This window comes from Mirounga leonina, unplaced genomic scaffold, assembly GCF_011800145.1.
Source record: "Mirounga leonina isolate KUSES-001 unplaced genomic scaffold, KU_Mleo_1.0 Mir_176, whole genome shotgun sequence".
NCBI classification, from domain to species: domain Eukaryota; kingdom Metazoa; phylum Chordata; class Mammalia; order Carnivora; family Phocidae; genus Mirounga; species Mirounga leonina.
The window spans coordinates 17,842,107-17,866,950 of NW_023270454.1; the positions used below are offsets into that span (position 1 = coordinate 17,842,107).

At 38.5% G+C, this 24,844-nt stretch overlaps 1 protein-coding gene across 3 annotated transcripts in view; it reads left to right on the forward strand.

Moving 5' to 3' along the window:
- Positions 1-24,844, forward strand: part of SH3RF1 (SH3 domain containing ring finger 1) — a 178,528-nt gene that overhangs the window by 87,417 nt on the left and 66,267 nt on the right. The gene's annotated exons all lie outside the window — the stretch shown is intronic.

Consider the following 24,844-nt stretch of genomic DNA (forward strand, 5'->3'; position numbering starts at 1 on the left):
ATTTATTTATTTATTTATTTATTTATTTATTTATTTATTTATTTATTTGAGAGAGAGAATGAGATAGAGCATGAAAGGGTCAGAGGGAGAAGCAGACTCCCCGCTGAGCAGGGAGCCCGATGCGGGACTCGATCCCAGGACTCCAGGATCATGACCTGAGCTGAAGGCAGTTGCTCAACCGACTGAGCCACCCAGGCGCCCCTGTACAGGTTAGTTTTTATGTTGTGTTAGTTTCCATACTCTCAGAGCCTCCATAATAATATCTTTGAGGAATTTTGAATTTTCTAGGTAATATTTGGATATTAAGAATACTTTGAAGAGAGAAAATATTTTGGCATTCTTGATTATATGTGTGTTGAAACATGTATACATTCTATACTAAACCTTGTGTACAAGCCACTGCTCAGTGAATGATCTTTTTGGTCATGTTCTTTTGGAAATGATGGTGTTTTATACAATCATTGATGATTTGGTTATAAAAATCAGCTATTTCTAACAAATCAGTTGTAATATTTTTTTTGTTTATAGAGTTGGAGTAAGATACAACTAACTTGAAAGTTATAAAATCATATATTTGAATTTTCCAGAATAATCTCTATTTCAGATGGTCTACTCCATTCTCCCACATAAGCAACAAAAAACTTCATTTATTCAGTCAACAAAAATTATATAAGCACTTAACTCATGCCAGGTACATTTTTAGGCACTGAAGATACAGCAGTAAATAAAACAAATATGGTCCTTTTCCTCACTTTAATAGAAGAGATGCAGCAGCAAAAAGAATAGATACCTAATAGGTCATATATAAATATGCATGGATAGATATGAATTAGACTGTAAACACCATAAAGAAAAATGTAGCAGAGTAAGGGGATTTAGAGAGTGGTAGGAACAGAAATGTGAGATCATTCTTTTTGTCAGGCCATGCATCTTAATTTTTCGTTTATCATCAGCCATCAGCAGTGGCTTTTTGCAGTAGGGTTGGTGAAGCCCTGAGGGGAGAGGTGAACTCACTCAGGACCCTGAGACCACTTGTAGGAATGGCCAGTTGGGAGACAACCTCATTTTTATTGGCTCCAAGGGCTGAAGAAGATGGAAGTCTCAACTGTTGTGGCCTCGTGCTGGTCTCCATTCTGCTCTTCTCTGGCACCACAGTCTTAGAAAAAAGAGAATGAAAGGATAAGAGTAACAGCTTCAAAGGGTGCCTGGGTGGCTCAGTCATTAAACGTCTGCCTTCAGCTCAGGTCATGATCCCAGGATCCTGGGATTGAGCCCCACATCGGGCTCCCTGCTCTGCGGGAAGCCTGCTTCTCCCTCTCCCACTCTCCCTGCTTGTGTTCCCTCTCTTGCCGTGTCTCTATCTGTCAAATAAATAAATAAAATCTTAACAACAACAACAAAAAAGAATAACAGCTTCAAAAGGACAGAGTGGGCAAGACACTATATTTTGAGGATAGAAAGTTTCAGTTACACAAGATGAATAAGAGATCTGCTGTATAAGATTATACCTACAGATAACAATACTGTAATGTACCCTGTAAAATGTGCTAAGAGGGTAGATTGCATATTAAAGAGTTCTTACCACAATAAAATACAACGGAAAATAAAGTAAAAATTGGACAAGAAAAGGATTTAGATTTATATGAATGTAGTAGATAGTTACACACATGATATAGATAAAAGAGTGTTGGGGGGACTTTTACACACTCAAAAATCATCAGACTGCCTCAGATTTCACCATTATTTTCATTTCTTTGATACCTAAATGATCTTATTAATCTTCAGGAGTCTTCTCTTAAAAGGGTTTTCCAAAGTGAGTGTTTGCTAAAAGAATTTTGGATATGAGACATATGGAGAGAGGAATGACATGAAGATTAGGTACCAACCAAATAAGGGAGGAAAGAACATGATAAATTACATGGAAAGGTCATTATTTTCAATATGGCTCCCTGGATGAAACACGAGCCCCAGCCCTCTCTCTTTTTGCCCTTACCCTGGAACAGTGGTGGGAGGAACGAACCTACTGAGGAATGCTCATCCAGCAAGGTTTTGTGGTTTCATTGCAACAGGGGAGAAAAGATACTGCACTTCTGTTTTTCTATAAAACAAAAGGAGTGGAATAGATGATTTCTAAACTTCCTTCCAGATTTAATAGTTCCTAGCACTGTGGTCTTAAATAATTGTAAGGAAATACTTGGCGTTTCAATGGAAGGATTGAGCATTTCTGTACAGTATGTGTAAGAACGCTCAGAATACTGTATGTGATTTTCCTGAGTACCTGGGTTGGGCTACATTTCAGATTTAATTTACTTCACTAAGAAAGAATACAGCACCCTTCATTCCCTAGCGTGAACACATGATTAAAGAGAAAAGAAAGGGTCACTGGCAGGTGAAACTCTTCCTCTGGCTAGTGAGGGGAATGCTAATAGGTGCCCGAGACATCTGAGATTTTTTTTTTTTTTTAAGATTTTTATTTATTTATTTGACAGAGAGCGACACAGCGAGAGAGGGAACACAAGCAGGGGGAATGGGAGAGGGAGAAGCAGGCTTCCCGCGGAGCAGGGAGCCCGACGTGGGGCTCGATCCCAGAACCCTGGGATCGTGACCTGAGCCGAAGGCAGACGCTTAACAACTGAGCCACCCAGGTGCCCCTGAGATTTTTTTTTTAAGTATTTGTTTGTTTAGGTTAGAGTTTAAAAAGTTGAATAATAAAACCGGAAGTATTGGGTTTAAGTTGTGGGTGTTGGTTTTTTTGTTTTTTGGGTGTTTTTTTTGGTGGGGGGAGTTAAAGTTTATAAAGTTGAAGAGTAAAAGTGTCTTGAGTTTGATTTATGTATACACTAATATGATGTAAATTAGTATTTGTTTCCTATATCACAGTATATATGTGGTGCTTTTACTGAATCTTAAGTAGGCAACAACGAAAGGCTGAACCAACTAAATAAAAACAAAAACAAAAACAAATGGGGTGTTGGGGACCAGATCCTGGATGGACTAGACTCCCCTTGTTTACTCTGTGTTAGTCTGCATACTAAGTGTTCATTTCTTTTCTTTTTCCGTTTTTGCTTTGAAGCTTAGCACAAATGTAGCTGGTGATGGGCAATTCACTAGACTAGTTAAAATTCCTCTGGTTGTGGCAGTGTGTTAAGCTGTAGTGTTATTGTTGTAACTGGCTAATTATGTAATGTCAACAATTCAATGAGGTGGAGGATCAGTATTTATACAAGCGGGACTTGGAACACGAGCCTTTAGCCTTTCTGGTTTGGGCACATTTTTCTCATCTGCAGGTTTTCAGTTTAACTCCTTTTTTTTTTTTTCTTTCCCACACTGCTTTATTCTTCATGGGTAATCCCTTCCCAAATCGAGACACATTAAGTTGGAAATTGGAAAGGAAAGAATCAGTTAAGGCTTGGGTCTCATTTTGCTGCATTTCCTTCTTTTGCCTTTGCTGTTATGCAGATGGTCTGGCTTTGGTTGTTCAGCACTAGAACTACAAATTTTCCTTTTCATTCTGCTGGCCCCTCCCCTCAGTGGATGTGGCCAAGATTTATGCAGGTTTCCTTTGCATTAAATTTAAGGTATTTTATATATTCACACCTTCCTGTAAGAAGCTTATTGCGGAATTGAAATCTAAGGATTTGCATTCACACTGTAATCTACCGTGATTACTGAGGCTGCGGGTATGACTTAGTGGGTGAAATATGTCTTAGGAAAAAAAATACATAATTCTGACAAGATGCTTTTGAAAAGTCCCAACCAGCTGTTTCAAGTAGAACACTGTAAAATTTATTCAAAGTCCATTTTGTTTCCCTTGGAAGCAAATGTAGTTCAAAGAATGAGCTCAAGTAAACAGTGAAATTTAACTGACTTGAAGTTCGTGCAATATTGTCTTTGTATAGGGCTTTCAGCAGCTTTCTTTCCTGTTGTCAAGCAGTGTACCAGTCTACTGAACTTATCCTTGTATAACCTGAGGAGTGTGGGAAGTTCCTCAAAGAGAGATGTGCGGCCTGTCCCATGTGGCCTTGGACGTTGGACTGGCCAAGGGATGGGAATGTTGAATATAGAGTCACATAGTGAATTAGTTTATCTTGGCTGTAACAAATTACCATAAATTTAGTTACTTAAAACAACAGAGCTTTATTATCTTACAGTTTTGTAGGTCAGAAGTCTAACACAGGTCTCACTGGGCTGAAATCAAGGTGAAGGCAAGGCTGTTTTGTTTTCTGGATGCTCTAGGAGAGGATCTGTTTTCTTGCCTTTTCCACTGTCTAGAGGGCACACAATGTCCCTTGGCTTGTGGGCTTCCTCCCTCTTCATAGGCAGCAATGATGCATCTCTCTGCATCAGCGTTCATAGCCAGCAGTGTTCTTTCATAGTCACATCTGCCTCTGACTCTGAACTCAGCTGGGAATGTTTTCTGATTTTAAAGACCTTATGACTACTTCTAGCCCAACTAGATAATCGAGGATAACCTGCCCATCTCAAGGTTCTTAACCTCATCACATTTGCGAAGTTTCTTTTGCCATTAAAGTAACATCTTGTCAAGTTTTAGGGTCTTGGTTTTGCTACTTACTAGCTGTGTGCCTTTTGGGCAGTTCAGTTCACCTTCCTGTCCTGATGTGTGGGGGTTGGACTAAATAATCTTTAAGGTCCCTTTCAGCCCCAACGTCCTTTGAGTTGATGCCTCAAAATAGGGTTAGGTTCATAATTTCTAATTTTTTTTTTTTAACTCTCAAGGATGTCGTCTGTGAAAATCAAGGCCTTAGCACCTTTATCTATCAGCCTCGTAAGTGATTATCTATTTGTATGTGTGTTCACATTATACTTACACATATGTGATGTTTTCCATTCAAATATATAGGGAACTGCATATATGAACTACATATAGGATCTTTTCTCTTTTAACCCCTTAATTCCATGAAAATCTGTTTACATATATGTAAGCAACTTTAAAATATAGCGATATTTTAGGGGCGCCTCTGTGGCTCACTTGGTTAAACATTTGACTCTTGATCTCAGGGTCATCAGTTCAAGTCCCGCTTTGGGCTCCATCCTGGCCATAGAGCCTACATTAAAAAAAAAAAAAAAATATATATATATATATATATATGTATATATATATACATATATAGAGAGAGAGAGCAATTTAAAAACATTTGAGTATTTATTTTTAAAATGGTAGATAACCCCATTAACACATAGTTAAAATGTCTCATTGTAAAATTATTAACGTGAAAGATACTAGACTAATCCTTTTAGTGATATAGACATATACAATGGATTATGATTGTTCTTTCTTGTTTATTTAATAAACTTTCATTGCATATACAGATTGTGTGTTCATTAAAATCAGTGTGGGGATCTTTTGGTGCTTAATTTTATAACTTCTCTGTGTTTCTGTTCTTGTAAATGTTGTCCTTTACTTAGATGAATCTCTTATTAATTAGAGGATGAAGAATGTCTTCTTTGGCACAAGTGGGTATTTATAAAGTAAAGATTTTTAGGGTACAAGCTGAGGAAATCTTTAGGAAAAGATCTATGTTTTTTTAAAGAATTTAAAATTGGAGGACAAAGAGATAAGCAAAAGTGAGTATACTTGCATCTACCTTGTGTTCAGGGTTGACAAAGGATGACAGAACGTCCCTTACTTATTTTATAATAATTGAATTACACACAAGTGCTGTACTTAAAGATGGCTTATCGTTCTTTCAAATGTAACTAGCTAACACTGCTTTCAAGAGTTGTAAACATTACCATTCCATGTTCTTTGCTATATTTAGATAGAAAAGGAAACATATTGTTGATTAGTGCTGAGAAGAAAAAGGGGCCTCTGAGCCCCCACCCAAATTTGCTGTTCTCTGGGCAGCATGTTGACAGTGGGTTAGCCAGCCTCCACATGAATACTTGCAATTGACCAGGAAGGAGCTCATTATTAGAAAAAATACTTCTTTACATTGAAAATTATTTTGGCCCATCACAACTTCCCTCTGTTATTCTAGTTTTAGGTTCTAGAACTATAAAGAATAATATTGCTCCATATGTTAATCAGACTCTGAGTGTTTAAGGACTACGCCCAGTTGATGAATATGTGCTCTGGAATGAAACCTCAGGACCTACTAAATGTGTAACATTGAGTAGGTTACACAACCTTGCTGGGCCTCGGTTTCCAGAGCTATTAAATGGGACTAATAACGATAGCCTACCACACAGACGTATCGCTTGTGTGAATGCCTGATGGCGCATTGAGGATGTTGAGCAACTACCAACTATTACTATCTTCACTTTCTAGGATTTTTTTCAAGTCTTCTAAGTCCTTTAGACAAATGTTCTCTAACATGATTTCTAACCATTCACCTTTCTAAAGATCATGTTACTAATATTCCTCTTAAATTGGGATACACAGAACTGAACAAGATTCTGTAGATATTGTTGATCAGTCAGGACATGGAAGGTCCATTTCTTTCTCTGCATCTCATATGCAGGCTAATGTTCTAGTGAATTTTGACACTAGCCATGTAGCCATGTTACTTGTGGCTTATATTGAACTTGTAGATAGCACCAATCCTTGAGTCTTTTTCATTCAATCTGCTGTTAGGCAGTCTTTTGTAGTTTCCTATACCTGTGCTAGTGTTTTTAAGCAATGAAATACACTAGTGAATGTTCATCCTAGGAAATACTTGCTTTGCTTGGTCTGTATTTCTCATTGATGAAAATCTTTCAAAAATCATATTTCTCTCATCCATCATATTAGCTGGCTAGCTCTCCCTTCTAGTTTTGTGTCACTGGCAAATTAATCGTGCCTAAATACCTTCATTCACATTATTACTAAAAATACTGGACATCCCAAAGGATGGACAGTTACAAAGCTTTGGGGCACATCACAGAGCCCTCCATCCAGGTTACTTTCTGTTGACTCATTTATTGATTTTACCAGTCAGGTTACTTACAGACTATGGCATTTAAACAACAGACATTTATTTCTCATAATTTTGGAGGCTGAGAAGTCCAAGGTCAAGGTTCTGACATATTTGTTTCTTGGTAACACCTGCTTCCTGGCTTGTAAATGGCCACCTTGTTCCTGTGTGCTCACATGGCTTTTCCTTGGTGCACATATGTGGAGAGAGGAAGGGAAAGGAAACTCTGGTGTTTCCTCTTTTGAGAACACAAACCTACCAGGAGAACTCTACCCTTATGACCTCATCTAAACCCAATTGCCTCCAAATGCCATCACATTGGAGATTATAGCTTCCACGTATGAATTTTGGAGAGGACATAAACTTTCTGTTCATAACAACCAACAGGCATTAGAGTGCCTACAACTTGCTAGGGATGGACATAGGACTACGATCCTCTTGAACAAGATAAGCTGTGTTTTAGAGCTTATGTTCTAATGTTTTTGGGTGGGGAGGAGGAGACAATAAACAAGCCAACAAAGGAAAGACTAGTATAACTTCAGAAATGCCATGAAGAAGATGAGCATGGTAGAAAGAGTAGGGTGAGGACATTATGATGGATGCTGGTTGTGTGAGGCTATTTGGAGACAGTTAGGGAAGGCTTTTCTGAGGTGACATTGGAGTAGAGACCTGAGCAATGTGCAGAAGTAAGCCTGTAAAGAATATTGTAGGTGTAAGGAAAAACAAAGAGAAAGATCCTGAGGCAGAAAAGAGCCTGTAGTGGTCATGAACAGCAACAAGGTTAGAAGTTGGAGGTTAGCAGGAGTTGGAGGTTAGAGGGAAAGAAGTTGGTTAAAGATAGCTAGGGGCTAAATGATGCAAAGCTCTGGAGGCCATGGGAAGGAGTTTGTATTTTATTGTAAGTAGACGAGAAAGCCATTGGGAACTTAACAGACAAGAGAGTATAGACATCAAATTCTAGGGGTTCAAGAGTGGCAATATAGAGGTAGTGTTATTTTGGCTTAGGTTGGTTGTAGAAATAGAAGTTGTAAGAAATGTACCGGTTTAGAATATATTTTGAAGGTAGAGCCAGAAGGATTACTGATGAATTGGCTGTAGAATATGAAAGAATGGAAACAGAGGCATCATGGTGAGGCTCAATGGTTGGGCCAGAGCAGCTACCTGAATGGTGGGGCCATTTACCAAGATAGGAAAAAGTGGTAGAGGATCAGGTTTTGGTGGGGGCAGGTGGAAATCAAGAGGTCTATTTTAGACAAGTCAACTTGGAGACATCTACTAGATATTGAACAGGAGATGTGAAGTAGGCACTTGGAGCTCAGGGGAGAAGTTGTAGCTAAGATAAGGTCTGAGTGACATCAGTGTGTAGACAACAGGTCTTAGCCCTTTATATGAGAACCATGAAGGAGCTTTTAAAAAAACCTGTATTTCTGACCCAACCCTGGAAATTTTTGTTTTATTGGTTTGGGGTGGGGCTTTACATAACTTTAAAAGAAGAAGAAAACTCCTTAGTTGATCCAAATATGCAGCCAGGGTTGGTCATGGCTGGCATAAATGGTTTTAAAAGAAGGGAATAGATAAGATCAGCTTGGGAGTAAACTTAAAAGAGAGAAACTGTCAGAAGATTGAATCCTGGGGCACCTGAGGAAGAAGAATAAGCAAGGAGATGGGGAAGGTAACTGATCCCTGATTCCCATGCTGCTCAAAGTGTGGTTCCTGGACCAGCAACATCACCATTGCTATCTCCTGGGAGCTGTTAGAAATGCAGACTCTAGCCCTACCCAGACCTACTGAATCAGAATTGCATATAACAGGAACACATTTATAAGCTTGAAAATAAAGTTTGAAAAGCACCTGTTTTGATTTGTAATCAGGATAGGGCTTGCACCAAGTATGAATCCATTCATTAGTTCATCATTTCTCTCACTTAGGGAAAATTAAAATGGAAGTATAATGCTATATCCTTAAAGTCAGATTGGTGGTGGTGGGAGCTGCCCTTATGTTTCTAAAACACTTTGTGAGAAAGAGAGAAATGGCTTTATTTTAAACATTTCAAAATCTTGTCTCTGATTAATCAAGTTTTTTTGACTGTGGTTCTAAGAATTCATATACTATCAACTCATACCCCTTCCATACACTTAAAAGCAGCTTATGAATGATAAGATAACTGGTAGTTAGGATCATATGCTGACTTCTTCAGTTTGCATAAGAAATAGGTATTTTTGAAGGTGACATGTCAAGTGACTTCCATGTATTTCACAAGTTTAGTAAACTAACCCCTTTGGAGCTGAGGGAGGAAGGTATTATGCTTTTATTTTCTCCAAAGCTAACATGCTTAACTCTCCAAGCTCCATGATCTACAGCATGTCAGGAGCACAGCTCCTAGACATAAACTCTCAAGGTGAAATCACATTGATTAGTTGAATCACCAGGTCTTACAGAAGGGCGGAGTATGATTGTGGAGACAATTTATGTCTTTTTTAAAAAAAAACAATTTGTCATATTTTATCCATTTGCTTTTTTATAGCCATAAAGAAAATTAGCACAGCAAACCAAAAAGTCTGTATTTTTGTAAGAGATGGAATTTGAATAACAAAGGAGATAGTGGGGATTTTACTGATGTTGTATTGATACTGCATTAAAGTGACAGAGTCAATTATTTAGTGCAACTGAATATCCTAATCAGTAATAGGAGTAACTGGGAGTGGGAGTAGGGGATGTATATTTAGGGCCTACCTAGCTTTTCTTTTCATTTTCATTTAAAGGTGACTTGTGGTTGCTTAAGAATATATAGGAGGCTTTGATTGCATTTAAAATGCTTTATTTCTCAAGTTAGGTGTGGGTACAGGGCTATTTCTTATAGTATCCATCTTCTTTACATGTCTGAATATTTAATAAACAAGATAATTAAAATTTACAGTTGACTACATTAGAATTTTACACACTACATTCCTTTTTCTTATGTACTTATTTTTAAAGTTATACCTGTTCATGATAGAAAATACATAACCACACGGAAGAGTCTAAAATAAAAAATTGAAGTGTCCCTTCTCTCATGCCCTCATCTTGCCTTCCAGAGGTAAGGGCTTATACTGCTATCTCATGTTTAGTTCTCCTACTGGTTTCATGTACAGCCTCAAAGAATAAATTTCTTTTTCTTGATTTCTTAGCCTTTGACAATATCAATTTCAGATACCAAGTGATAAAATTGAGATTACTTCCATCTACTTCCCATCTCTCCTTCCCTAACTCTTGATTTTTGTCTGTTTTTTATATTATCAGAGTTTATAACATTCTATTATGTGTCTGTACTTAATTCTTCTTTTCTATGTTTGGAGATTGATTCTGTAAATTGAAACGCCATAAAAACATTGTTTGTGGTATTGTGATTATATAAACATTATTCACTGCACTGTGGTTGGGTCCATTAAAAAGGAAACATAACCTGTATCACCAGATCCTGCCTCAATGCAAGTAGGATGAATCCAGCTTCTAAGTCCTTAAATTTCTTTTCCATTTTCTTCATGTCTTTTAGATCATGTTTAGCCATCCGTGTTTCTTGTATCACGTATCTTCTCTCTACAAGTCATCTGTGGTTTTTTGGGGGGTAGGATGGGAGATACCTCCTTGAACTTTTTTTTTAAGATTTATTTATTTATTTATTTATTTAGAGAGCAAGGGGGAAGGGACAGAGGGAGAGGGCAAAGAGTTGCAAGCAGACTCCATGCTGAGCGTACGACCCTGAGATCATGACCTGAGCTGAGACTAAGAGTTGGATGCCTAACCAACTGTGCCATCCAGGTGCCTCTGAACTTTTTTTTTTTTTTTAACTACACAGGGCATAAACTTTCTGAGACTTTGTATGTTCAAGAGTATCTTTCTTTTGTCCACACATATATTTATTTAACAGCTTAGCTGGCTAAATTTTTCTAAATCATGTTCCCTTAGAAATTCAAAGGCATTGCTCTTTCATTTCCTTTTAGCAAATATTGCTGCCAAGAATTCAGATTCTAGTTCCGAAATGGTAAACTATTTTGCCCTAAATCTTTTAGACTGTTTTCCTTGTCTTTTGAATTTTGCAAGGTAATGAGATGTGTTGAAATACGGTATTTTTTTTTCCTTATTAACCCTGCTTGGTATTTGATGAGATTGTTAAACTCAGGTCTTGGATGTCTTTAGCTTATGAAACTTTTCTTCCATTCCTGTTATTTCTTTCATTATTCTCCTCCCCCTTAATGTGTTTTTTCTTCATGATTCTCACTTTAGACTGGTATCAGACTTTTAGAGCTATCTTTCATATCTCTTAAATTTTTGGTTATCTTTCACCTCTATCTTTTTTCTGTATGTTTTGGGATATGTACTTGACTTCAAGAGGATGGTTACTATCTTGGTCTTTAGCCCTGCCCCATATATTTTTTAATCCAGACATTGAAATTTTTCTGATTCCACTTGCTTTCATTCTTCTAAAAATTCCTAAAATTTTCTGGTATGCTAACGGTTGCTTTCCCTATTTTCTAGAACTGCTGTGGTTTTATTTTTTTTAAATACTTTTTGTTATTTCAGTATGACTGTGGAAAAGGAGGTCATTCAAGCAATTAAAAGCATGGGTTTAGCCCACCCTTGTAAAATACTGCCTTGATGTAAGTCTCTTTCTTTGATTTCTTTGCTTAGGTCAGATAAAATAACAAAAATACAAGTAGACATGCATGTCAGTGCCCTGACCTTCTGCTTGACTGGTACATACAGGCAGTTACCATGTGGGCCACTCTACTAATTTTCTAAGCAGAATTCCTTGGAGTAGAACACCAGACACAGACTGCCAACTTGAATAGAGGGTGCAAGATAGGAAGCAGAGAAGCTTCCTCCTCTTTCTTAGAATTACATAGTTGATGAGAAGAAGAATTGCCTAGAGGGAGGGACTGATCTAATTTATTTCAATAAATATGTTTACTATCTATAAAATACGTTATTAGGCCCTGCAGGTGATCCGAGAAGGGACGAGAGACCATCCCTGCCCTCAAAGTGTTTTGAGTCTTGTAGCATTATTAGTAAAGTACTCAAATATATGTGATAAAAGGTACAATAAAGCCAACAGAGAACAAACAAAGGTTTTGTAAACAAAACCTTCTGAGGCTGAAAAGGAAAATATATATCAATATTGGACAATAAGGGAGGGACTTGGGAAATAGGATGTTTGAATTGTGTCTTGAAGGCTGGATGGACTTCTCACAAGTGGACATGCAGTCTGGGGAAGGGGGCTTTTTGGGTGGAGGGGAATGGTAGAGAAAAGTCCCAGAGGTTGGGTGAAAAAAGGATCATATTTAGGGAACTAGAGGGAATCTAGTTTGGTTAGAATACTGGATACTTGTTGGAGAGCAGTGTGAGGTATTTGAGAAGATAGTTTGGGGTCAGACTGTGGGCATCTTAAGTGCCAGGGAGAAGGGTTTGAACTAAATTTGCTAGAAATGGAATTGGAAAAAGGTTGATCAGACAGATGATTTGGTAAAAGCTGTATTTTAAGAAGATGAATCCGGCAGATTTCTGTAAGATGGAATGAAGTAAGAGGCCGCCAGAAAGCAGTCATCCAACGAGCTGATTCTGTGCCATGTGTTGGGCTGTCAGGATACAGAGATGAACGCTATCCAGATCCTGCCCTCAAGTTACTCCCATCCTGGTGCACATGAAGAACTAGCTGCTTTACCCAAAGAAACATTTAGTTAAACAATTTTTAAAAAACATACAGGTGTAGTATTTTATATTAGTAGATGTATTTTATTTTAAGATTTTATTTATTTGACAAAGAGAGAGAGATTGAGAGCGAGAAAGCACAAGCAGGGGGTGTGGCAGGCAGATGGAGAGGGAGAAGCAGGCCTCCCCGCTGAGCAGAGAGCCTGATGCGGAACTTGATCCCATGACCCCGGGATCATGACCTGAGCCAAAGGCAGATGCTTAACCAACTGAGCCACCCAGGTGCCCCTATGTTGGTAGATATTTTAAAACTGTAATTTAATTTGTTGCCAATGGCTATCTCAGATGATCAATTTCTCATTATCTCAAATTTTCTATTATAAATATAGCTTGAATGATCTTTTATCTTCTTTGTGCAGTATGTATTAAAGGCTTATTGAAAGTAGTCTTGGGGGCGCCTGGGTGGCTCAGATGGTTAAGCGTCTGCCTTCGGCTCAGGTCATGATCTCAGGGTCCTGGGATCGAGTCCCGCATCGGGCTCCCTGCTCCTTGGGAGCCTGCTTCTCCCTCTGCCTCTCTCTCTCTGTCTCTCTGTCTCTCATGAATGAATAAATAAAATCTTAAAAAAAAAAAAGGAAAAAAAAAAAAGAAAGTAGTCTTGGATGCACACATATGGAGTCTGCACTTAATTTTTATATTCTTTCCTATATATTTAATCACCTAGAAATATAAAAAACAATATATCATTTTTATATAATGGTTCATTTTGGTTGAAAATATCTGCAATTCATATCCTACTGTTTAATTATTTAGGGGAAATAGAAGAGTTGGATTTGGGCTTCTCTGTGTTGGATTAGTTAGTAAATCATTCCCCTTAAGTTTCTCTTATTTCATATTTTTAGTAATCAATATACTTAAATTGAAATTGTTTTTAGAGGGGAGCTTCAATAAACTACTTGTTTTAAAATAATTATGTTTGTAAAATTATCCATTGCAAATATTTTTTACTTCACAGTAGTATTTCTTGTGCAGTCCTATGATAAGAAATTACATAAGAAAAGCAATTTGCATTTTCTAGTAACCCTCATTTAAGTTTTGCAGAATATTTACAGGTATTTTTAAAGTATCATTTTATAACAAACTTAATCAAAGGTAAAAGAGCTTTGTTGACAGAACTATAAGATTGTCTCTATATTCAGTTAATACTTTAAAATTTTTTGAAACCCAAAATTCCAAAGCATATGCATAGATAGGGTTTTTTTTCTTTTAATGAAGACTTAATTATGTTTTAAAGATCTTGATTCTACCCTATGGGTTTCACAGGATTGGTTTTATATCCTTGTAATAGATTTATTTCAAAGTAAGAGGATATTATCCTGCAGTAATTACTCAGTCTTCACTATGTAAACTTCATATTAATTAACTGGCAGAACACTCCTATGGAGAGTAGTAACAGTAATACACAGTAATATTATGTCTTACTTTTTTTTTTTTTAAGATTTTATTTATTTATTTGACAGAGAGCGAGAGCAGGAACACAAGCAGGGGGAGCGGGAGAGGGAGAAGCAGGTTTCCCGCTGAGCAAGGAGCCCGATGTGGGGCTCAGTCCCAGGACCTTAGGATCATGACCTGAGCCAAAGGCAGGCGCTTAACGACTGAGCCACCCAGGTGCCCCTATGTCTTACTTTTTGACATAAACAAAAATAATGAGATAAAAGTGACCTGGTGTGCCTGACCACAGCTGAGCTTGCCTCTACTTTTGTTAATAATATTGCAACAGGTTGTGATAGATTTTGGAGTTTGAGGCTGGCTTGATTGGATTTCTACAAGCTAATTCATATTCTCATTTTGTTTTCCCAAATGTCCCCTCCCAGCTCACTCTCCCATACCTTAGTATTTTCTTTATTCTTGAGATTCCACTCCTAAAAAAGAAACAAATGGCAAAATCATCAAGAATTAAATTATTTTTTCAAATGGTCTGATTGCCAAAGAAATCATAGCATTACTAGAGATCACGTGTCATAATCTTTGCTCGTTTGCCTTTGGGCAGAACAAAACTTGTGAGACTGTCCTATCTTGAAGTCTCCAGTGAAAGAGATACCATAATCCATTGCAATATTTAACAGCCCTCACTGTCAGGAAATTCTTTTATCCAACTTAAATAATGCATGCATCAATTTAAGCCTTTATTTTTTTCTTTAGTGAATATGAAGCCCACTTACTTTTCTTATGTAACACCATTTCGTTGTATTTGAATACTTACTTTAATACTGACCCACTGATACATCTCACTTTCTGCAGCTTTTCCTTCATATTTTCCAACACTTTTATCTTCTATGCCACTCCCCACGGAACATGATGCAGCTCTCTGTTCACTTTGTTTATGGGATTCAGAATGTAACCTGGACATCTAGTGAGCACTGACTGGTACAAAGTGCTGGGTCAGATTATAGCAGAGACCCTACATTATATACACATACTCTGTACATTGGTGATGAATTTCCTTTTCGAAAAGTTGCCATCTTTCTAGGCACTAATCTCCATACCTCTGGACTTCAGATTTCTTGTTTTGCCATTTTCTTGATTGCCGTAAGTTGTTATTCACTGTGATACTTTTGTGTCTTTTCCTCCATGTGCATACATGGTCACATATTTGTTATATGTGGTTATTTCTCATTTTTTTCTAAGTGCTGCTACTGGTTTATTTTTTATATATTTTAATATTGAGATAAAATTTACATATGTGAATTGCAGTTCTTAAGTGTACAGTTTAATATGTTTTGACACATTTGTATACCTAGATAATCAACATCCCATTCAAAATATGAATCTATCTCTAATCTCAGAAATTTTCATCACGCACCCTTCCATTCATTCCCCAACCCCTATAGACCACTACTGTTTTGATTTCTATTACAGTAGGTTGGTTTTACTTATTCTGGAAGTCATATAAAGTGTAATTATATAGTATTAATTTTGATTTTTTTTCACTCGTGTATCAGTAATTTTTTTTATAACTAAGGATTTCATTATTCTCTTGTTGATGGACATTTGGTTTTCAGTTTTTGGTATTATGAAGAGTGCTGCATTGAGAGTTTCTGTTATCGTCTTTGTGTGGACATATGTCTTCATTTCTTGGGTAATACCTAGGATTAGAATTGTTAGGTCATAGAGTAGGTGTATGAATAACTTGATAAGAAATTGTCAGTTTTCCAAAGTGGTTGTACCATTTTTAGTCTTCCACTACCAGGGTATCTGAGTTCTTTTTTTTTTTAAGATTTTATTTATTTATTTGACAGAGATAGAGAGCACAAGTAGGCAGAGAGGCAGGCAGAGGGAGAGGGAGAAGCAGGCTCCCTGCTGAGCAAGGAGCCTGACGTGGGGCTCGATCCCAGGACCCCTGGGATCATGACCTGAGCCGAAGGCAGCTGCTTAACCAACTGAGCCACCCAGGTGCCCCAGAGTTCTATTTGCTCTGTATCTTTGACAACATTTTCTGTTGTCAGTCTTTTTCTTTTTTTTTTTTTTTAAGATTTATTTATTTGGGAGAGAGTGAGTGAGTGAGTGGAAGGAGGGGCAAGAGGAAAGTTGAGAGAGAATCCCAAGCAGACTCGGTGCTGAGCTCAAAGCCCGACACAGGGCTCAATCCCACAACCCATGGGATCATGACCTGAGCCAAAACCAAGAGTCTCATGCTCAACCAACTCAGCCACCTAGGCAACCTGTTGTCAGTGTTTTTAATTTTAATCATTTTAATGGTTATGAAAGAATATCTCATTGTGGTTTTATTTTGCATTTCTCTGATGACTAATGACGTTAAATACCTTTACATGGCTATGTAATAGCTTCCTTTTTGAATTATATCTTCAGGGGCGCCTGGGTGGCTCAGTTGTTAAGCCTCTGCCTTCGGCTCAGGTCATGATCCCAGGGTCCTGGGATCCAGCCCAGTATCAGGCTCCCCGCTCCGCAGGAAGCCTGCTTCTCCCTCCCCCACTCCCCCTGCTTGTGTTCCTTCTCTCGCTGTGTCTCTCTCTGTCAAATAAATAAATAAAATCTTAAAAAAAAAAAAAGAATTATATCTTCAAATCTTGTTTGTTTTTAAATTGCATTGTTTGTTGTTGATTTATAGAAGTTCTTTATATTTGCAGATTAAAATCCTTTGTCAGTTATATGTATTGCAAATATTATTTCCTTTGTGTGGCTTGCATTTTTATTTTTTTTAATTGTCGTTTGATGGGCAGAATTTTTTGATTTTGATGAAGTCCAATTAATAAATTTTTATGGTTAATTTTTTTTTTAACCTACCTAATCACTAAGATAATCTGTGCTTTCTTCTGGAAAACTTAGTTTTAACTTGTACGTTTGGTTTTGGGATTCATCTCAAATTAATTTGTGTGTGTGATGTGAGGTAGGAGTCAAGACTCATTTTTTCCCCATATGGGCTTTTAATTATCCAAGAACCATCTGTTAAAAAGACTTTCTTTTCTTAAATTGAATTGCCTTGGCACTTTTGTCTAATTGCCCATATATGTGTGGGTTTTTATCTCGATGTTATTTTAACTCTGAAACTATGAACTATCTTTCATATATAATGTCATGTCTAAATTTTATGAGCATCTCTCTCAGGGATATTAATGAAAACACTGGACAAAAAAAAAATCTAAAACCAGGCCGTTGAATTAGATTGAGGCCTTACCTGACCTTTCTATTTAATATTAAAAACCTGCTCCCACACACCCCTCTGCCTCTGTATTTTTGACTCTCCCTACCTTTCTGGGTTTCTGTAAGGATTAGGCAAGGGCCATGCAGAGTTCTGATACACGGTCATTCTTCTCCATCTAGTCCCACGCCCCCACAGGCAGGTGGGAGGTTTAGGAAAGGACAGGGGCAGATTCATGCCAGGAATCAAACTGTTTTTCAAATAGACAGAAACTTGACCTTTTACCAGGAAACATCCCTCATCTTGCCATGAGTCCCCAAGATGATAGCTCAAGTTACTGCAGAGAATTTTCCCAATAACTTTTCCTCCTCTTTGCAAAAATATATTGTAATTATTAAACGTGATGAAACAGAAAACTAATATTCAGGGCAATGAGTGACATAAATTTCCTGCATTTTATTTCCGTGACTGCATTCTCAATAGCTGTCTTCCCTTAGAGAAATTCAGTAAGATTTGTTTTCTTTAATGATTTGTCTGTCAGTTGGATACTCCCTTTTTAAGGCCAGCCAAGAAAAAAAGCTATATATCAACTACGTGACTATTTCCTCATAACCACCAGATGAGTTTGAAAGGAAAATATTTGTTTGCTGTGGTTTGCTATGTAATTTGTTTCACATTTTTCAGATGCCAGCATTTTGCTTAGTACAAACTCAACTGCCCATTTCCAGAATGGATCATGTTTTTAGTCATGTTTCCAGGGCACATTGAAGTGGACACCAGTTAGACTCGTTCACATTCCCCCAGGTTTTTCTGTGGCACCTTCGTGTGCCCCAGGTTTCCCAGCAGCCTTCAGAAACAGGGAATGAAATTCTTTCCTCAGTATTCCTGCTCCTCCCATGTCTCAGTGTCAAGCGCCCACCATACGCTGTGTTCCATAGGAGGCACTGAAGACAGTTTCACAAGGATGGGCTCACGGTCTGCCATTCATGAGGAGTACCAGAGGCACGGAAATATGTGAGTGCATATGTTGTGCAATACATTTAAGCTGGTGAGCCTGACTATCCACAGAATTGTCTTTTAAGTTGCTTTTCCTTTAGATACGGTATTTTTTACACTTACCCATCCATATCATAGACCTCAGCCTAGAGATAAATTCATTTTTTAAATTTATTTATCCACCAAGAATTTATTTGCAGACGCTGAGGTTGTAGGTGCTCATGATCTAAAGATGGGCAACACATCGTCCCAGATCTCCAGGAGGTTACAGTCTGGTAGGGGAAACAGGTTGTAAACTGAGTGAGATGAAAGCCATAGTAACAGGATGAGTAAGACATGCTGGAGGAGCACAAGAACAGTACTTTCTCCAGATTTGGGGGAGGGAAGATTAGGAGACTCTTCCCCAAGGAGGCAGTGCCTGCACTGGGTCCTTAAGAACAAGTGGCCCCTACATCTGGGAAACAGAATCTGTCCTGTTGACCTGCACTGGAATGTATCTCTGATCTGGCCTTATTTACATCTGATTTCAAACAACAGAAGCAGTCATGCTAGATACGATAAAAATAGAAGTGAAATAAATGCAGTGTAATTATCAACTGTAGCTCTGTCAAGATGTATGTGTGTAAGTGCTGGGGACTCTCCATGTAGGAAGGTGGACAGAGAGATGGGCTGCTTTTGAAGACTTGTTGAAGGAGTATCTTAGTCCATTTGGGCTGCTATAATAAAATGTCACAGACTGGGAAGCTTATAAACAACAGAAATTATTTCTCACAGTTCTGGAGGCTGGAAGTCCAAGATCAAGGAGCCAGCATGGTTGCATTCTGGTGAAGGCCCTCTTCCTGGGTCATGGCTGGAGCCTTCTCACTGTAGCCTCACAGGACAGAGTGGCTAGGGAGCTCTGGGAGCTCTCTTTTATAAATGCACTAATCCCATTCATGAGGGCTCCACCCATAAAACCTAAGCACCTCTCAGGGGCCCCACCTTCTAACACCATCACCTTTGATGGTTAGGATTTCAACAGTGACATCTGGGGGGACACAGATGTTCAGACAGTAGCCAGAGGGGATGGCCTGTTGGAGGTTGGAGGTGACAACCGCAGACTGGTTTACTTGCTGACAGTGGAAAACATGAAGTGGAACAGTCATTGCAAAGGGGGGGCCCGTAAAGCCCATGGTTTAGGACACCAATTTGATTGAAGAGATAATTGGGAATTGTTTCCAGATTTTAAAGACACAGGTGACATGAATAAGATCATGTTGCAGGAATTATTCTTACTACTGTGGTTGTATTCTGCTTGTTCTCTTCCTACCTCTCAAATTCTTAGGGTTTTTTTTTTAATCCCCTAAATCTAGATATTTCCTAAGCCATGTGCCTTAGTCCACTTCTCTCCCTGTAACAGTGCTTTTCAAACTGTGCTTTTGAGTGCCCCCGTGGGCACTCCTGGCAAGTAGGAGAGGGGAACCACGGTGGCCCTGATTCCACCCCATGGGGTTGTATTTATCTATTCTCTATACTGCAGTTCCTAGAAAAAAAATTAAGAGCCTCCTCTATCATTTTTTTCTTAAGTTTGGAAAACTCTGCTCTTTATTTTCTCTCTGGGTGTTTGAACATAATCTTTTGACCTCAACTTATTTCATTCTGTATTTACATTTGATTAAGTATTGATTAAATAAATGATTATGTATTATCACTTGTTTAAGTAACAGTGAGAATACTGCCCAGGGAAAGCTGCTACTTTGTCTCCTCTCCTTTTAACCTTGCGTTTTTGTTTGGTTGGTTTTTTTCTCCGTCCATCCTTCCCCTAAACCATTAATATTATTAAAACAACAAGGCTGAAAGCTATAACTGGCTGATTGCCGTTTAGTCATGAGTCAGGATAGAAACTCCGTAAGGGCTTATGGGTTGGGTTGTAGGAGCCGAGGGTGAGGAGAAGGAGCAGATAAGAGTGTATGGAGTGTAAGCAGGAGCTGGATGCACAGGGCACAAAACCGGCCTCAGTCAGCCCACTTTCTGAGGCAGGTTGGAACCGGAACCACGTCAGGAGTAGAGGAGAAGGACAGGCAGCCTGCAAAGAGTCTACTTAAGGAGAAAGCTGGAGAAAATGAGCATGCAAGAGGACAGTGAAACAGTAAAATAAGGAAAAAAGACAAGAAAAGTGAATGAAGAAAACATGTATTTCTTCATTTTTGTTTATTCACAACTGCCATCCTCGAAGTGCTGGTAGATATGATTACAGTTAGTCTGATGAGAAGATTTTATGTGACAAACTTGGGGTCGATAGCAGATAGTAGCTTAAGAAAGTGATCACCAGATAAAATGCCCCAGTACAGTGCTCTTCACAAATAAATTTTAAAGGAAAGAACGAATAAAAAGATGGGCTATCATGGGATTATGGGATTCTCAGTCTCTACTGCTTTGGAAAAATAACTTGTAATACTGGATGTTTGCTATATTGAAATTGAAATATTTCAAGTGATGGTCCAATAATATTTGAGTAATAATCCAACCTAGACATCTTGAGAGTAATACTTAAGACTTATTAACTATTAAAAAATCAGTATTATTATGAAATACTGTTGGTACATTCTGATAGATTTTCACTTTGTAGGGAAAAGCCAACATGTATTTTGTTGTACAAAGGACAGTTTGTTTATTTACTTATAAAAATATTTATTCATTTGAGAAAGAGAGAGAGAGAGATATCGAGAGAAAGCATGAGCAGGTGGGGAGAGGGAGAAGCAGGCTCCCTGCTGAGCAGGAACCCCAATGCAGGGCTCCATCCCAGGACCCTGAGATCATGATCTGAACTGAAGGCAGATGCTTAATTGACTGAGCCACCCAGGCACCCCTACAAAGGACATTTTAAAAAATCCTTTTCTGAACCCATTTTGCTACTTATTACTCTGTGTGTAGTACTTCCTATTATTGTAATTTCATTGTGCTTCAGTTCTTCTGGAAAGTTTTTGAAAGTCAAGTAGAAATCAGCCATAGTTTGTGCCCATTTAGATATAACTAAATTATTAAATTGTACACACTGTGGTGCTGTTCCTACGGCAAGAGTATCTTCCAGATACTCTTTTTAGTAGGTCATTGAATCTTTTTTACTTTATGGAGCAGTAAGAAATGCATGAAGAGATTTGAATTTAAGGAGGCTGTCTTGCATGTATATCTGGGCATTGGCATTTAGAGTCTATAAAATAAATTGGCAGTGAATGTTTTATTTACCCGTCAGAATCTCAGCTACATCATCAAGTAGTACTTTGCCAGATATATTGGAATACACTTGATGATACAAAAATGGAGTGTAGAGTGTTTAATCAAAAATATTTGTGTGCAGGTCTCATAAGGATTTTAATGTCATTTAAATATCTGTATACATAATGTAGAAGCAAAATTACTTGAAGAGTAAAACTGGCCAACTGTCATATTTATTCCTTTTTATATGAGCAAAGTAGTCCCTATTTGTTGAAATGTATTTCAGATTAAGAATTGTTATAATAGCTCACCTGTCTAAATTGCCAAGGTTTTTGATAAAGGTGGCAGCATGAATGACAGCTGCAAACCCAAGGTTAGACTGCAGAGTCAGTTTCTCTCTGGCTTTCTCTCCTTTTAAGCCTCCTTTTCATGTGTAGCCAAGTGAAATGTAAGCTCTGCGGATCCTCAGGGGCCTTGGCCTGATGAGAGGGTACAGAAGAAAGGCAGCAGTTTGGAAAGCCTGCCGAAGGCACGGAGGGCAAAGGGCCCAGGCGATGACATGACTCCCAGACCTTTCTAAGGAGATGAATGAGAAGGCAGTGCCTCCGTGGGCCCCGGATGTATTTTACCCACAAAAGAAGTCCAAGGCTATCAAACCAATTGTTTTGGCTTTATCCTTCAGATGTTGCAAAAGGAAAATGCATTCTTTTATGGCTCTTCCAAGTCGTTTGACCATTTATCCTTAATCATCTGCAGTCTGTGTGGGAATAAGCCTTTAAAAGATCACTGAACTTTGCTTGATTTGAAATCAGAGTAGAATTCATTTTATTTAATGTGGGAAACCTTCATTTGAGAAACTTGACACAAACTGGCTTTTTAGCCTCTTAGAATTTAATTGAAAAAGAACACCATAGAAAAACACAGCCAGATGCACAAATGTCTGCTCGTGGATTAGATTGCCATAAGCTTTATGATTCTTTCTCTGTGGTTATTGATCATTGAAATAGCCTTAGCAGTCAAGATTTAGCAAATCAGTGTGAATTAATAATTTTAGGTTGCAGTCTCAGAGATGTGACTAGGCTAACCATAATGTATATCACTGTTTTAAGTTTTATCCTTGCCATTCATTGTATTAAGAATGTGTGATGATTTTAGGAATATTTAACAGATTTGCTTTGCTGGAAAAGTTAATAAGTTCATTGGGCCACTGGTGTGTGGAAGTGATCTGTGAAGAAATAAATTCCTTCAGTTCCCACATAAGCATGTCACAAAAGAACCATACTGTGTTTTTTGGGGAATTTTACAGATCTCTTCAAGGAGCAGTTCAGAGTGGTTTCTAAGAGTGCTAAATGTGTATCTTAGTGCATGGATTTGGCTGGCATGGATTTGGACAGAGTGGGCCAAACAGAGCTAATTGAGGTGGGGGGAAAAATCGAGAGAACAGGCCATAATGGTGAATAGAGTTATTTGTCACCGAGTTTGTAATAGGATTTTCAATTAATTCATGCAGGCTTCCAATGCCTTACATTAGCCCTGTCAAGATGAACTACAGCCACATCTAAAATGCCATCCCCTATTAAACCGTGCATGTCAGTGAATTTGTAATTTCTTCTGTTGAACCAGAAGATGAATGGATTTCACTTAGAAAACAAATGTGTGCTTCAGAAATGCACATTTCGAAATCCCAATACTTCCTAGGAGGAACATTCTTTGCATTGCTATACAGTGAATATGTATTAAAAATGTAATTGCTATGTGAATTCATCCAAAAGGAAAAGCATCCAGCTGCATAGAGACGAATACATTTTCAGGTGCTGTGTTTCACTGGTGAGCAAGGCTTTTCATACTGGGCAGTGATGATGATGATAATAGTTCACGCATGTAGCACTTCCTAACTGCTGGGCCTTTTGTAGTGGTTTACATACATTAACTCACTAAATCCTCACAACAAGCCAGACAAAGAAATTGAGGCACAGAGAGGTTAGCTTTCTCAAGGTCACACAGCTAGTAAGTGGCTGAGCTGGGATTCAAACCCAGGCATTCTGGCTTCTGGAGTCTGTATTTCCAACCCTTACCTGAAACTCCCTGATCATGGTCCCATCAGCTATGTTCCAAGAGTTGGTTTATTATAGTACTTGTCAGTTCTCTGTCTCTGGCTCGATCACTCTTGCCCTCTTTCATAGTGATATTTGTTTCTGTGTTTATTTACTGTTATTTCCTCAAACCTATCTTGGGAAATATTGTTATATTATGATAACCAGACTTCCAGAAATAGGTAATAAAGTAGAGTGTGCAGTGAGGCATCTCTGTGAGAGTAGACAAAAATTAGAATCATTCCACAGAGTTGGACACTGAAGGGGATATAACTAAAGTTCACAGGATTGTGAGGCACCAGAGTTCCTGATGGACATTTCCCTTCTGCAGAAACCAAAGGGCACAGCAGAATTGTTTATAAGATTAGGTCATGGCCGGATAACAGGAGTCATGCCTTCATAGGCAAGATCTTAAGGCAGGGTCCAAAAGTCAGAGGGCACATGAGGGTTGTCAGAACTTCTGGAAGGCTCAGCTCCTGCCTCCTCGGGATATTGGCCTCTCGAGCAGCCCTCATTAACCAAACACAACATCACATGGATCAAGCCAACACAAGATGACTGCCAATAGCATTTTGAGAGCCAAGAATTGGCTATTCCTCTTAAGCCAAACAAAAATATTTAACAAAAAAAGTTTGGCTTAGGAGTAGGCCAGACTCTAAATCTCTGACTAGAAACCAAAGTAATTTTTTTTTTAATTTGACAGAGAGAGAGACAGCGAGAGAAGGAACACAAGCAGGGGCAGTGGGAGAGGGAGAAGCAGGCTTCCCGCAGAGCGGGGAGCCCGATGCGGGACTCGATCCCAGGACCCTGGGATCATGACCTGAGCCGAAGGCAGATGCTTAATGACTGAGCCACCCAGGCACCCCCAAAGTAATTTTTAAAAACTATATTATGAATTTCTGTTGCCTCTGGGGTATAAAACTTCGATCCATTTTTTGGGGGGCTTGGGGAGATGGAAGAGCCCAGGGAGAGGGCAGTACTATGAGTAGGGCTTCCTATTTACTTCATTAGAAAGATTAGGCTGTAAAAAATTTTTCAAGTAGTTTAGGCCTGTGCTTTGCACATAGCTGTCAGCCTGACCCCATTCTGTCCATTTTCTACTCTCATGCCTGACACTTGCTTCTTACCATGGCCATCTGTATTTCAAACCTGTGAGGGCTTGTCATTGCCTGATGGACATAGCAGTTGAACCTCTTTACATGTTATTCAAGACCCTCCATGAGTTAGCTTTTGCCTACTTCTACACTTTATATTCCATAATTCCTCTCCATGAACACTGCATTCTTTATAAAACTCCAGTC